The following is a 16,855-nucleotide window of genomic DNA, read 5'->3' as shown; positions in this document are numbered from 1 at the left end:
TTAATTATATTAACTAATAAGATTGACTATAGTAATTAAGCAACTTCCGTATTTTTTCATCCGATACTGAGTGGGGAAAGAACTGGGTTCGAATCCAGTTCCTTCTTAGACGAATTTTATTATATTGCAAGTCTTTCAGAGTATACAGGAAGGCGATTTGATGTTGCTTGGGTCTGACGCTATCTCCACGGTCATTTGTAGGCTATTGTTTACAAATTGGTTAGGGATATGCAGCTGAATGCGTTATTGAAATGGGGATTCCTTCATGCTGTGCAAATAACATTATTCCCTTAAATAGATCCTCTGCAAGTAATCACTTGTCTTTAACGAAACTAAATTTCTCTGATAAATCTGCCATGAAAAATTAGTAGTAAAAAGATTGAAATTATGAAAAGCAGTCATCGATTCTTTGGATCGCCCATAATTTTTGGATTAGTAGATTGAACAAATTGTTCGACACACGAGATCCATTATATCCTAAATCATTTCAGTCTTATAAAATATTGTATGTAAGCCAAGCTTTAGAATATTTTAGTTTGTTATGAAGCTCTATTTAGCTTACTGCATATGCTAACATCTGTTATATCACTAAAGCTCTTGTAAATTCTTATACAAATAAATCATTCTCAAAATGGATCGTAACATTGACTTTGAAATATTTGATAGTGTTACCTCTACAACTCATACCTTTCTAAATGAACTCCGGATGCATTAAGTAATAAATGGAAGAATTCAGGGGAAAGAAAAAAATACAAAAAGATATCTTCATATCTCAAACAGTAGTTGATTCTCCGAATATCCAGAATGTTTTGAAGATATCAGAAAGAAGCAAAGCAGAAATTTTTCGTAAATGAAGAATAGTCGGGTTCGAATTTAGAAAAGTTGAAGGAGGATGCAGTTGTGATGTTGTGAAATCTTAACGACATGCTTATAAAATAATGGAAGAAATAAACACTGATATTAACAACGTGCGACACGGTGGGATGCAATTGAAATAAATTGAGAAGGACAGGCGAGCGATTGCATCGCTATATTGAGACAGATTGTTGGTCATCACCACCTATCCTGATTAAGATATACACTTTTCTTCTTCTTCTTTGGTGCATCAATCCGAAGATTGGTAATTATAGCAGCACATCACAACATTCTGTCCTGTGATCTTCTCATAACTTCTAGCGCCAATTAGCATAATTATGTTATTTATATATGGAATTTTTGGTCTGCCTCGTGGCCTCTTTCCTTCTACAGTCCCCTCCATTATTTCTGTAATCAGTCCCCCATGCCTCAAATGGTGTCCAATTAGGATTTTTCTTCTCTTGCTGATGTGTTTCATTAATGACCGCTCTTCATGAACTATATTTAGAACTTCTTCATTACTTTTCCTTTCTGTCCAACTAATTTTTATCATTTTTCTCCAGCACCAAAGTTCAAATACCTCCAACCTTTTGATGTCTTGTTTTGTTATAGTCCAGGCCTCACAACCATATAATGCAATACTCTATATGTATGTTTTCACTAGCCTTTTTTTGAACTGGATGCTAAGTCCTTTACTGGTAAAAATGTTTCTTCTGTTGTACAATGCTTTTTTTGGCTAGGATTATTTATGCTTTAATATCTGATTGGTTTCTTCCATCTTCCGTGATAAGACTTCCAAGATATTTAAAAGATGATACCTGTTGTATTAGGTTATTGTTTATTTCCAGGTTTGTTTTCATTGGATTTGTTTTACTTGTAATTAATAATTTTGTTTTCTTATAATTAATATTGAGGCTGTATTGTGTGAAAATTTCTTCCATCTTTGTCAGGGTGGCTTTCAGTTTGTTTTCGTTATCAGCTATAACTGCTATATCATCCTCGAACCCTAGCCAGTTAATATCAATTCCATTTATCTTAATTCCTGTTTCTATTAGTTCTTTCAATTTATTTATTGCATCTTGAATGTAGAGATTAAACGGTATGGGTGAAAGAGAGCACCCCTGTCTTACACCTCTACGTATTCTTTCTCTTGGGGTTTTTGTTTTATTGCTGGCTGTTTCTATTGGGGCTTCTTGATGCATGTAAAGATTAAATATGAGCCTTCTATCTTTCCAATCTACCTTTATTGTTTTTAGGAGGTGAAACATTTGGTTCGCCTCCTTTAGGAATGGATATGATAGAGGTAAGATGCATACACAAACACAAATGGTCAGAGATGCCCTGAAAAATTCAGAACCGTTCAAGTTCGAAATAGACTGATAACCTAAACATATACAAATTCTGAAGAAAATCCTATTACAGGATAAAGTTTGCTCATAATGTGGAATGGAGCGAAATTTTGATTAAAATAAATTCTTTGAAGGTTAAAAAAAGAAAAATAACGTTAGGAAGATGCAATTAAGATAAATCAAAACCTATAAATATCTGTGAATATATTAAATTTTGTTATTTAAACTTTTCTCGATTATTTGTGATAAGCTCATTTCAAAGTTTTCAAACAGCATCAGTCGAAGTCGTGCTGTTCTCTCAATTTTGATTGAGAAATAACATTCGATTTAGACAAAAATTTGTTCTTCTCAAAGTGTTTTGATTAAAACTCAGGAAAAAAAGCCTAATTTAATTTTTCAGCATGCAAATCTGAAGCAGTAGTTAATAACCTTGAAAGGAATAGTTGGTGGTAATTATTTTTTTTTAGACTTTGAAAAAAAAATAACTCGCTGAGCCTAAATCATCTACAATTAAGAAATGGCACTGTGCCAATATGCAAACAATTGCGCTACACTTTTTGTTACTCTTCTGACGTGTTCAGGTGTTCCAGCAATAGGGATATAAAAATGCAAGCAACAATTAAAAAAAACGAAAACACAGAGTATATCGCTTCGTCTTGCATTCTGATAACATCACATGTAAATAAGCACAGCTGGTTTTATTGTAAAAACAAAATTGAAGAGTTGACATGTCATCGGATTCCATTAACATATTTTGAAACTTAATTTCGTTTTTTGTGGAAGGGTGGAAATCCAGTGACAATAGAATAAGAATTGTAGAGAATAAAATAAGTTATATTTAAAAATTAAAAAAATAAATAAATATTAATTTTTTGATTGAGGCGTCTGCTGAAAAGGGAATTTCATTCGCTTTTTAGCAGATTTTCGCTTTGAGAAAAACATTCGCTTTCATTAATAAAATGTTTAATGATTTCAGCAGTTGGGCGTTTCGAATAGTAAATAATGCAGAATATAATTTTACACATAGAAAAATAGTTTTGTTAGAAAAATATACTCTGACTGTGTTGTTTCATCATTAATTCGGAATGAATCATGTGATGGCTTAAGTAATAACATAATGTTGGCCGTGTTCAGTTGCTAAACACTTGAGCGATCTCTTCTTCATTTGTCTGGATATGACGGTAACATTTTCAACCTTGATAAAAGCGCAAATTAGCCATGAGACTATCTAAATAGCATCCTTGTTGACATTTATGATCACGCTTCATCTTCTTAGGTCAATAAAACCAGTCGAGAAGAATCCAATTAGATCATGCATGATTCTCCTCTAAACGCATAAAAAATGATATTAGTCATCCAGTTGTTTGCTTTCTAGAGTATGAGGTGGGGGGGGAGAACGAAGTGCCTTTGCATTTATGACTTGTCTGCTAAGAGCAGGTCTTCTCCCTCATCCATTCCAGTGTGGGTGGACGTTTCCGCGCAGTTGTATTTACTATCATTAGTTCCAATATCGGCATGAGTGTCTGAATGAATTGCAGTCAGTCGTCTTTGCCAAATAATCCATTACGCAGGTAATGGATCAACATTCGCCCTTAGAAGAACAGTCATGGGACTTCTTTATGGCAGTAGGAACCACTTAGAAACAAAGTCAATAAATTGACTTTGTTTCTAAGTGGTTCCCCAACGATAGTATAAGTTAAGCACGTTTTCTCTCTCTCCTATGAAGTGACGATGTCCAATTGACAACACTTAAGAACTAATCACTTTGCATAGAAATGTGGGGAAACTTTTTGTAATATGTATTTAAGTAAATATTTATTTAAAGTCATATCTTACAGTCCATCATCAGTAGCAACGTTAGTTAATTGCAAGGTAGAACGCGATTGACTAACGTTGTGATGATGACATGTTATATATGGCTTTAAATAAATATTATTTACTTGCTTCCTTGTTTTTAGGGTGAATTAAAAAAAAATTAATTAAACAATAGCACATTAATATAATACCTACTCTGGTTCGCAATAAAAATGGAGTAGTTCCTCAAATAATAAATATTAGCTTTTCATTCATATATAATCTCACAATTTGGGAGCCACGCGGAACTCATTTTTCAGAATATTCCAAATTTAAAATAGCATACTGTATTTTATTTATAACCTACAAACCAACATTTTGGATATATTATTTTTCAAAAATTAAAAAAAAAGCAACATATAGTTTTTTTTAAAATAACAAGCATTTCGAATTATAATATTGCATTTATATTTATGACAAAGAGCTGGAAACATTTTTTTTTCATAAAAACGGCATCTTCCATTTTCTGGAAGATTACGACATGCTGTCCTCCATTATACTTCCTTCGGTATAGTAATTGCCTGTTAGTAGTTTTTGTATTCATCTCGAAAGTTTTGTAAGTTAAATTCAAAGGAACCTATTTAGAAAAAGGCATTTCGAACTTAATACAGAGTGACATGTTTAGTCATCTACAGCCGTGACTGTTTTAAAGGATCATATGAAACCTTTTTATGTCTAACGTTTATTCATTCAGGGACGTTGCTTTTTGTCTGAAATATTTCAAACTGTTCTGTTACGCAGTTTATGATCATCTGTCCTAATAGCGCTTCTGAAATTGAGATGCTATTTCAACAAGATTATCTGATTTATTTTTCTTTTCTCCGCGGCATAAAGTTTTGTTCAAGCATCGTATGATACGAAAATCCCTCTTTATTTTCCACAGTATAGTTTCATCTGAAAGAATCTCATTACTTCAAGTCCAGTTTTTACGTTAACACCAGGTGGCTATTAGCAGAGCATCTATACTAAATTGCAATGCTGCACCGACACACCCAGAAACATATGAGTATTTTGGTTATAACTTTGCCACGAACTTTTCCATACCTAAAGGCTAAAATATATAAACAAGTTTTAAGATTAAATATAAAATGAAAACTCTAACAATGCGTTCAACAATTTATATATTTTTATGATCGTGAATTTACATAGAAATTGCTAGCATTTTATTAAACTGTAAGTTGCTGTTCATAATAAAGATTCCAGTGGGATCTCATTGTTACAAAGGATTACGTTTTAAATTTTCTGTTTCTGAAGGGATTTTCGTATCTCTTGCTTCTTTTTATTGCTCTTTCAAATACTTGCTAGCAGTACTTTACTGTCGTGTATTGTGTCCAGCAGTTTGGAGAAATATTTTGCAATATCAACTTCTCTAACAAGGCAGATTTACTTAAAATGAAACTCCAGAAAAACTTTTTTTGTTGAAAACAGGAAAACTAGCGCTATTATAAGATGGTATTGCAAGGAGGACACCATACTGTCATATTTATTTAAAGCAGAGATAAATAATAATTGCTGGCTAAAATTGATCTCTAAGGAATTTTGTCCGGTGAATACGTTTTAAAGTGTTTTAAAACGTATTCACTGAACTGTAAAAATTAATTCTTAGCATTTGAACACGAATCTGGTGTCCAGGACTTAATTGAATATTTTGCATTTTAACTCTTTCTTTTAAGGTTACACGGTGATCAGCATTCATATTTATAAATTTAGGTACACAAAACATACGTGTTGAAAAGATTATTTTACTGATTAATAATAAAACAATAACTTTACGTTTCGACACCTGTATTGAGGTCATCATCAGAAGGATACATGTGTATAAGAACCAAGCTACATGCTGTTGCACTCTATACAGGTAAATTACATCTACGTTGTTAACTAATCTTTTTTCTTAGCCTGCCCTCTAGTGATTAAAAAAACTCTGCTAAAGTCCTCACGTACTAGGCTAGGATTCTTCTGGAATTATACAGTTCGTATTGTTATATTACGATTATCTTCTGGATTTGTACAGTAAGGTTGCTATTGAAAAAAAAAACTTCACCAAGTCTTCTTGTATTGAGATTTTTCTTTGTGGTTGTTATGAAGGTTGTAGATGGGTCTTCCACATTCTTGGAATGGTTAGGCCATCATTTTTATTCAGATTCGGATCATGTTTGAGTATTTCACATGCTTCCTTCAATTTCCACTCGAAACAGGCTTTGGTGCGGTGTAAGGATTTGGTACCTTTCCAATAAATTCTGTGGTATGTTTGGAGTGTGTGTTCAGAAAGGCCGGTTTTTCCAAAATGGAGGTATTTTGTGTCTTTTGTGTTCATCCTTCCTGACTGGGATGGTTCGCCCTGTGTGACTTATGCATGTATTAATGTGCAACAATGCACATGTAACATACCATACATAGGGGAAACAGGGCGAACCATCCCAATCAGGAAGGATGAACTCAAACGACACATAAAATACCTCCATTTTGGAAAAACCGGCCTTTCTGAACACGCACTCCAAACATACCACAGAATTGATTGAAAAGGTACCAAATCCCTACACCGCACCAAAACCTGGTTCGAGCGGAAATTCAAGGAAGCATGTGAAATACTCAAACATGATCCGAATCTGAATAAAAATGATGGTCTAACCATTCCAAGAATGTGGAGGACCCGTCTGCAACCTTCATAGCAACCACAAAGAAAAATCTCAATACAAGAAAACTTGGTGAAGTTTTTTTTTTCCTGAACATTCAATAGCAACCTTACTGTACAAATCCAGAAGATAATCGTAACATAACAATATGAACTGTATAATTCCAGAAAAATCCTAGCCTAGTACGTGAGGACTTTAGCAGAGTTTTTTTTAATCACTAGAGGGCAGGCTAAGAAAAAAGATTAGTTAACAACGTAGATGTAATTTATCTGTACAGAGTGCAACAGCATGTAGCTTGGTTCTTATACACATGTATCCTTCTGATGATGATCTCAATACAGGGGTCGAAACGTAAAGTTATTATTTTATTATTATTAATCAGTAAAATAATCTTTTCAACACATGTGTTTTGTGTCCCTAAATTCATAAATATGAATTGCATTTTAATTGTTGATGAAGAATGTTAGAAGAATCGTTTCGATGCACTCCCGAAATTACATGCATAGAGCCATACTGGGATTATTTTAAATCCTTTGTTTCAAGCAACGAGAATGAATGCACAATAATTTATATCTTAGAGTGCAGTGCAGTACCAGTTGCGATTCCTTACTTATTCTGAGAAGAAATGCTAACTTTTTTGCATATTCTTTTGACAATGTCGTTACTTAATAAATTAAACCAAATTATTATAATTGAATTCTTCACAAGTTATTATTATAATCATTATTGCATAAATAGAAGGTGGCGCCACCTTTATGTATATTTGAAACAACTACCTAGACAAAGTTACTTCCTCTGGCCCTAATGTACGATTTACTAATAAATAAAACATACATGGGTGTGTTTTACTTATTAGTAAAACATACCGTACATGGGTGGAAAAGTTATTTTTAAGACTTAATAAACACGGAAAGTATGATTGGATGTACTTGATTCAATAACTTCTTATCGTTAACATAAGCCCCTTTACCCGCATTACGATTAGAAGTGGTAATAAACGATTATTTGCACCAGACATGTTTTTCTTTTTTTTTTTCCCCTTAATAGTTATTAAACCATCGAGAGCAATAACACTGCTCTCTATTGCTTAAAAACTTCGTATTACTGGCTTGACTGAGCTATGACTAAACTTCTTATTGTTGACATTGACTAAGAGGGATGGATATCCCTCGAGCTCATCGTGGTAGTTGCAAACATTCATGTTTCAAGTTTTATGTGTGCGTGCACGCACTGTTCAGTCAAAACATTATCACCAGCAATTATCCAAATACTTCGTAGAACCTCCCTCTTTTCTCCAGAACTGCTGCTGCATAGCATGGCATGAATTCTATAAGACCTTGAAGGTTGCAGAATGTACATGCCGTACTAGGAAGCTTCGTTTAGATCTGTGAGCATTCTGGCTGAGGATTCAAACACCAAGAGATGTTCTGGGGAATCTGCGACCATAGTAAAACCTACGGGTGGCTGACGTGTTTGGCGAACCGCTCTGGAATGATACCGACACAACGTTGCACTTCGCATTATCCTGCTGGAACACACCTTATGCCATCTGGAAAGACAATCACCATGAAGAGGGAGGGGATTCGTGAACAGCCACAAAAGACAGGTGCTTTGTAGCATTCATAGTATGGTGGAGATAAGGCTCCGAAAGAAACCTAGGAAACTAACCCTCATCATACCATAACGCCACCTGCCTGTTTCTGCTGGACCATGACATTGGCGTGATTCCATGAAAAGCGAAAAAGACAGAGGGGAGCAAGAGAGAGAGAGAGAGAGTGTGTGTGTGTAAGTATATGACTTGACTGGGTGCTTGTTTCTGAGGACCATTGGACATCTGAGATTAAATCCCATATTTAGCAGTTCCACAGTTTTTCATTTATGGGCTTGCACAAGGCGGAACAACTTGCGTTCACCATTAATATCAATGAGAGGGTGGGATTCACCATTGATTCGATGACTGCTGTTTTGCCTAGTCTCTTCCACTCCTGGAACACGTTAACTACAGCAATCCGCGGGCACCCTACAATATTAGCAGTTTCGTGGCTCTTGCTACCCCTCAACTGGTACCCTCTACATTCATTAATTATTTTCGAACCCGTCGGGTAACGTCTCTTACTTGCGTCGATCAACAACTTCTAATGAACGGTAACCTCACATACTTCCGGCGTTATGTATACTTACTTTCGCCCTTCATACGAGTGCCACTTGGGATAGAACAGCGTATTGTGAAATAACAGGAGTAATCATAATATTTTGACTGGGCCACGTGTGTGTATGTGTGTGTGTGGATGGATGGATGGATGGATGGGTGGGTGGGTGTGTAGAGGGGAAATGTGTGTGTGTAGAGGGAGAAAGAGAGAGAGAGAGGGGATAAAAATGGGGAGAGAGATCAATTAAAATCACTATGTATGCTGTGTGAAATAGACTTTGGCGTATCTATAATTTTTCAATTCCTCATAACAAGCTTTCGGTGACTTATTCCTTTTGCGAATTAAGAGGTGGCATGCTTAAGCCTTTTGTTGCGGACATGTGAGCACTTTCATTAAATTCTTCAAGCTTTCCATCCACATCGTGGATGGAAAGTTTCGCGGTAGAATAGTCGCGTTATTGAAAAGATTAATGGCGTTTTGAATGAAACACCATTAAATTAAAAGCATTTTTCATTCTTTTTTAATATTCATAGCTGTCGATAACGTTCAGTTATATATTTAGATTAAAAGGTAAAAGTTGATTATAACATACAGAATTAGTCAACGAAAAATGGACTTCACTTTCTCCATCCGGAATTCATTAAATATTTATTTTCTTTTACGCCGTACGTGCAGGAAATGTACTGTAGTTTTTAAATTACGAAATCTTTAGTTAATGGGATTATCAGTAAGATGTGCTCGCTGGTGAATATTCATGAAAATTTTCTGGTTGTAATCGCTCCACTGAACATAGGAAAGCGGTTAATAAAATAATCTCTTGACTGCGTTACCGAATAATTCTTTAATTGCTGTTCATTTATTCAACTTGTAGTTCGTTTAAAGCAAATTGTTTTGAACAGTCCTGTTCTTAAATCGCTTTCATCTTCTTAAAGAGTTAAGTCAAAATGGGAGCACTCATTACTTATTTTGTAATCAATTTTTCTTTTTCAATTTTATACAAAAGAAAAAAAAATAATCCTCGATAGGTCCTTCGAGATTTGAAGAAATCTGATATATATTAGTGTGATTGGGTGTTCAAGCTTGGTATCAGGACAGTCATCCAAGAGTATGGCCCACTCTTCTCAATTTCATATTTCTGTATGCAAATAACAAGGATATAATTCTTATAAGGACCAATAACAAAAATGAACGTAAGATCATCTGCAGTAGAATTGCAAACTCATCCCCCCTAAGTCTTCAAATAATTGTTTCGTTTCTTCAAACGAAAGGAGGTCCTACACCTTATTAAGATGGGCCTTATGGCTGTTTGTTCCTCACAGTATGGGCGGCATCTGACTTCTTTCGAACCAGTGTGTGTGTTCCTGGCCGCTTTGCCTTATTGCAAGTTTCTGGGTGGAACAATCCTTCCACATTCGTATGAGGCCGGCTAATTCACTTTCAACTGAAAAGTCGTGATAAAGATTCTTCGCGTCCAAGACCGGATTCAAGCCAAGGTTTTTCTAACCAATGGGCTTCGTCGAAACTAACTTAGCTACTTGGGATAATTAGCTTCCAGAAAATCCTAAATTTTCAACGTAAGAATTATTCTTTAGTAATTGGCTTATTAAAATTAACTTCTTCGTTTACGTTTGCTAAGTTATTTTTATAATAATTGAATTGTTGATAGCTGCATTTTACAAAACTTGTCTTTCATGTGCTAAGTGATTAATAAAGAATAATTGGTTTTGTTGCTGAATCCCTTAACAAATCACATCACCGGAATAACAGAAGAAAAATTTTTTTTTTAATTACACGTTAAAGGATGTTGTGGTTGGATCTCTTGTGATGCGGAAAACTATTCTTACGTGCCCATTTACAGTACCGTGTTAATATTTTTGTCTGAGGCAGTGAGAAAAAAAAATCTTAATGTCTTTAATTATAGCCCTTGAAGAAATCGACGTGCAAATGGTGTCCATACTTAACCCTTAGCGGTAGTTGAATCATGACTACCGATGAATTTGGGTAAGAGTATATCAAATATCTGCCTGATCATTTTAAACATGGGATTTAGGATTATTGTGTGGTCCTGAAATCGTATTGTTGTCTGAAATAGTGCGAGTTATTCAATCGATTTTGCATATCAGAATGAGCATCGTTACTACACAGGTCACCTGCAGTAGTAACGATGCTCATTCTGATATGCAAAAATTTAATTTTAAAAATGTTGATTAGGAAGCAAGCTTTTGAAAATAGACTACTACTACTACATAAAAAATATTACTGGTTTAATAATTTGCAAAAATTGTTTATCGGATAAATTTTTGATCTAATTAAGCGATGTGTTTCTCTATATTTGCGGCTAAATCAAAAACAGGTTTTTAAACCAATTATTGAATTTCATACTTTTGTACACATAGTTCTGAGTCATAAAAGCTATATTGGATTAGTTACGTGGAAAATTTAGAAAGTGTTTAAAAATTCAAATGCGCAAGTTATTTCGATTCTCGATGATAGTTTATGATAGTTAAATTTTCTCTTCTTCAAGATTTAGGCCACACGCTTGTTTGAGAATCTAAAGAAGTTTCAAATTTTCCTAGACCTCCTTATATCTAATTTCTTTTTATTTATATTTAACTGTTTTTTCTTTGGTAGTCTTCCATTCGTTGTATATGTGTTCTTCAGTCCTTTTGATATTCTTATATTTTATCATCTATTGCAATTTTTTGTAATTCATTTCTTATTTCTTCATTTCTCATTCGATCTGTTCTCGTACATCCCCTAACTGCTTTAAGAAATCTTATTTCATTTGCTTGTATTTTACTTTCATCCTTTTTTTGTCTGTTTAACTTTTGAGCCCATGTTGTTGGTATTTCCATACATAATTTTATATATCAATTGTCTTTTCTTTCTTGTTCCTTCTAAATATAAAATGTTCTTTTTCTCATTATTCAACAAACATCAGTCTTTAATTGGTCAATGTTGATGAGTTAACCTATAAGGTTGGTAAAGGGACTTTATCTTGTCAGTAAAACAATTTGCAGTTCTTTCTGACTTACGCGCTTGATTCACTTGAGGAATCAAGTGAATACTTTTAAATCTATTAAACGTATGGGATCAATATTATTATAGCAAACTCTGCGTCCTTTATCGGATAGGACAGCATTGAGTGAATTCAAAGGCGCTTTACTAAGCATTTCTCTTATTTAAATATAGTTCATACGATCACTGGATAAATTATATGTAGAACTCCAGCGAGGTTTCTAGATTTATATCTTTCATATTATTAATTTCTGTACAATTTGTAATAAATAGGCTTTTCCATGCCGCTGAAAGATTTAAATCAGTGTCTTGCTAAAGCAGAGCTGATAATATCGCATGTATGTTTTTCCCCCACCTAAGAGCAATAAAGATTTCGTTAGGGTTCAGAGCTGGCTTTATCGGTCATTGTTTTTGCTTGTATTTCGAAGCTCCTTTGTTCCTTCTGAAATTAGATTATTCTCATTAATCGCCTTCCTTCTTCTCTTCGTATGCAAACCAAGATAAGTCATGGTTTTCCCGACACGCAATCTCTACGGTCATCGATTCTGCGTTACTAGACGCACTTACATTCACTAAGTTGAAAGTGCATGTTACGTGCTGTACTCAAACGAGCGATATTCCATTGTATATTATGATTACTGAATAGTGAGGATTCAGATTACGCTAGATCATGAAGGACATGTGGTAGAGCAAAATTCATCCCACAGTTCCAATGCCCCTCCACCTAGCAACGTTATTCCGAACAGTTTGTCGTAATCGTGCTCTGCACGTCTTTAATCCAAACACTTTCTTTCTCCAATTATTTCCTTAACCATTAGGTATCCTACAAGAATATAGTTTAATCATAAATTTCCGTTCCTTGATTCTCCTTATTTCATTTTAATGAATATTTATTAGTAATAGATTTATTTTTTATTACATTACAAACTAATATACGCCGGTCAGCACAAGGTTGAATAATAAATAAGTTTTATTTATTAACGAATGAAACTATTGCAACTAACTGCTTCCGCTTTCTTCTTATTGTATAATTCCTTTCCATTCCTTTATTGATTTATGCTTTTAACAAATTGGTTTCCTCCCTTTATTCTACAGGAAAGACAGGATACCTCGCCATTCTGTAAAATATGTTACGTCCTTGATATATTTCGCCATTTTCTTAATTAGTATTGGTTATACCCCTTAATTTTGCTATAAAGTACTTTACATTAAAATTTATTATCAGCCGTAAGGTTGCTATCGCTGTAGCTATGTTTGCAGAGAAGATAGTTTTACAGGAGAATGCAGTCCCAGAGCAACTGTATATGTGTCGCAATAAAGAGCGCTCATCAGTCATGCGAGTAGATGCCTTTAATTATTACAGTGATAAATTAGCAGTAATTATATCCTCTCCTCTTTAGCTTATCAACTGCCATATCCAAAATTAATTATATTTTGTTGGCCCCATGATTCTACTCCTTGGAATTTTGAATAGATAAGACGTTACTGCTTTCAGAATTCCAAAGAGTAGATTCATGGAGCTAACAGAGAAATTCGAAAACATAGAATAGTTAGGTGTTTAATTATATCTCTCTCTCCCATTGCTATAAACACATCCTGGATTATTCGCATTACTCTAAAATTAATATGCAATTTAAAGGAAGATTTAAGTGAGTTTACAGGTGATGCAGTTTCAATATCCAGTTACAGTTATGGTCATATAAAACATCAGTTTTAAATCAATGCTAGTAAGAATTTAAGAGGAATTCAAGAAACTGCAAGAAAATTACCGAACTTTGACCTCTTGAAAATCATATTTCTGCGGTTCCTTTCTTTTTTTTCCCCTCTATGTTAATTGAAACATTGATTTCTTTAGTTAGCGCACAACTACCATTTTGGCAACGTTCCAACTGCAGTATGTGTGTGTGTGTGGGGGGGGGGTCTCCAATTTCAGTTTAACGATTGGCAACTACCTGAATTTACGAGCAAGGTTCACAGTGAGAACTGTTGCTGCTAATTCACATCTATCACTTTTATGGTTACATTGTAAACATCCTTCTTCTTCTTCAGCCCACAAAGGATAGACCTGTTTATTGATACAGTTTATCAGTGCATCTAGATTCAGTTTATTCTTGGATCCCTGGGTTAATAGAATAAATAATTACGAAATTATTCTAATTGAATGTCTTAATATTATATGAATATGTGTGTGTGTGTGTGTGTGTGTGTGTGTGTGTGTGTGTGTGTGTGTGTGTGTGTAATTATAGATGTAATTAATTTTTTAACTTGGGGATACTGTATATTAGGGTTACCAAGTAATTTTATAAGCTTGGTTATTACTTGGGATTAGGAGTTAAATAATCAAGCTTTATATATATATATATATATATATATATATATAACAATAGTGTATATATACTATTGTTAGATTTTTGACTTTTTATATGTGCTTTTAAGCATTTTAGGACTCCCAAGTGGGATTATGGCTAAAGTAACTAGGGCTTTGTGGTTAGTGTGTTATATTTATGAAGAGTATGGGAAAAACTTAAGTTTTCGAGAAAAACACCATCTCCATAAGAGAACGCATACTTAGGATATTACTATAAAAGGTTACTATAGTCAAGATTTCCCCTTCTTCACATTCTCTTTATAAGCTATTCTGATTACTCTTGGAGAAGTCTTCTAAAATAGTGATCTCCACCACATTAGATCCAAAAATTAATTTTAGTCGCCTTCCTTTGTTTTTTCCGCCGCCTTTTTGTCGTTCCCTGAGCACATATTCTGTTCATACACTTTTCATTAGCTTGATGTTTTATAACACTTTCACTTCCTGTTTTCATCTTTGCACAAACGCTATTTTTCCTTTATTTATAATTGCTTAATAAAGTATTTGGTTTCTCTTTTTCGTCTTCAGTTATTATGATATCTCAAAAGGAAGATCTGGAGCGAAGATTTTAGACTGAAAATAAACAGAAAAGTTGAGATTAATTTAAATATTAGTATGCCAACTAGTTATGGCCTATGGAAGGTTGGAAGAATTTATGATGGATCGATAAAATAGAGCTGGTGGAAAGGTATGATTTACTGGCGTCCAGAACAAGAAATGATGGACATTGTGAAGATAAGATTAAAGAAGAATAGCTATGGTGGAAAATATCGTGAAAGAAAGAACTGTTTAGTAAGACCAAAAAGATATAATTGTTAAAAATAAATTCTGAAAGCGAATTGAATCATTTGCATATGAACGTGAGAAGACTTAAGAATCCCACTAACGGTAAAAATGATTTAACAAGAAGGTTTTTGAGAACATAAAGACGAAATGATCCCAGAGGCATTATTACTAAACAGAAGTTCGCATACTTTGGACATATGCGAACATATAAAGCATTGTGAAGAACGATGTTAGAAATGTTCAGGCCATAAGAAAGAGAGGAAGATAACGAAAGAGGTGAATGAACAACATAAAAGAAAAGAACGTGCCAATATGAAAGAAGACGAGAGAGAGAGAGCCTGTGTTCACAAGTTCCCAAAAGTCAAAAACGACTCGATGGCACATAACATCGCAACCGTGAGTACCGGAAATAACAGAAGTAACAGATGATCAAATAACTTTTATCTTTAACATAACAATACTGCATTTATACAATGCTTATCATACCCAGCCAGTTCCTTCTATTTGCCATTGATTTGAAAATTTAAACGAATTATTAGATTGATTAATGGTTTTCACAAAAATGAGCTTTGATAATGAAATCTGTCACCAAAAATGCGTCAATTATTCAAACTTGTTCCATTAAACCTGATTACCTTACTGTACCAGTTTAAGTATTTAAATGCGTAAGCGCAATGTTTTTCTAAGAAATTATAGCTACTTGTGGTTTCTCTTTTCATGAATATTGATTGCCACTACATTTCAATATGCTCTTCAGCAATATAACTATGAAATTATTTCTTTATTGAAATGAGCGCTGCGATTTCTTATGTCTAAAGCTGTTTTGATTAGATTGCATTAAATTACCTTCACTGTCATCTACATAAAACATTTATATATGCAGTTTACTCTAGAAAGATTAAGACATTTTGTGGTTTCAGAAATGAGCTTTATTTGTGGTTTGTTTCAATGAATACATTTGATCGATGATATGAAATAATTTTATTATTGTTTTATTATTATGGGTTGATCGAATCGTCTTGTCGGTTTGTGTAAAGAACATAAATACATAATATTATCCGTGGAGCTTTAATAACATTAAAATATTATTAAAAAACTACTGAAACATTCATTAATGTGATCAGCAGACGTAATGACATGTTCAAGTTTTGCATAATCACGTATTTATAAGGATGTGTTATTAGTGCCTCATCTTATTATATCCAGAGTTTTTTTGTTACATTAGCTATATAATTACTTCGTTTTCGACCGTTTCTCTATGCTGTATAGCCAGCCTATTTGATTGGTGTGAGTGTTTTTCTTCTTTTTTTTTAAATCATTGTTGAATCGTTGACATATGCCAACAATTAAATATTTTTTTCATTACTGCATTGTTATTCCATGGAAGGAAACTATGTTTATCAGTATCGGCTATTATTTGCTTTTTTTCTATACAAATTTCGTCCAGAAATGTTTTCATACTTCTATTAGTATCTATTTTATCGTTTGTAAGAATATATACGTCTCATATATTATGAAAAATTGCAAAAGAAGGATAAAAAATATTAGAACAATTGGGAAAACATAGTGTGACATTCATATCACAGACCATTAAGAGACATTCTTCATATAGACTTTTACAGGAAGAAGCAACCGAAATGTATTGATAGGCAGCAATTGGTAAATTAGTAAAGCAGATCGATTGTAGCTTGGAAAAGGCATAAAGACCTGGCCAAATTCAACCAACAAATAAAACAATGCAAAACAAAGGCAGAAAAGAATTACAGGGAGCGTCTTATCCAAGAGACTCTTAAACGGCTACGTACAGGAAGAGTTAAGATTCAGATCATGCTCATTTAGAATATA

The sequence above is a fragment of the Typopeltis vanoorti genome, chromosome 10, assembly GCF_054136105.1.
Source record: "Typopeltis vanoorti isolate ZY-2024b chromosome 10, IOZ_Tvanoo_1.0, whole genome shotgun sequence".
NCBI classification, from domain to species: Eukaryota; Metazoa; Arthropoda; class Arachnida; order Uropygi; family Thelyphonidae; genus Typopeltis; species Typopeltis vanoorti.
The sequence above is the reverse complement of the archived record's forward strand: the minus strand, read 5'-3'. Positions refer to the sequence as shown.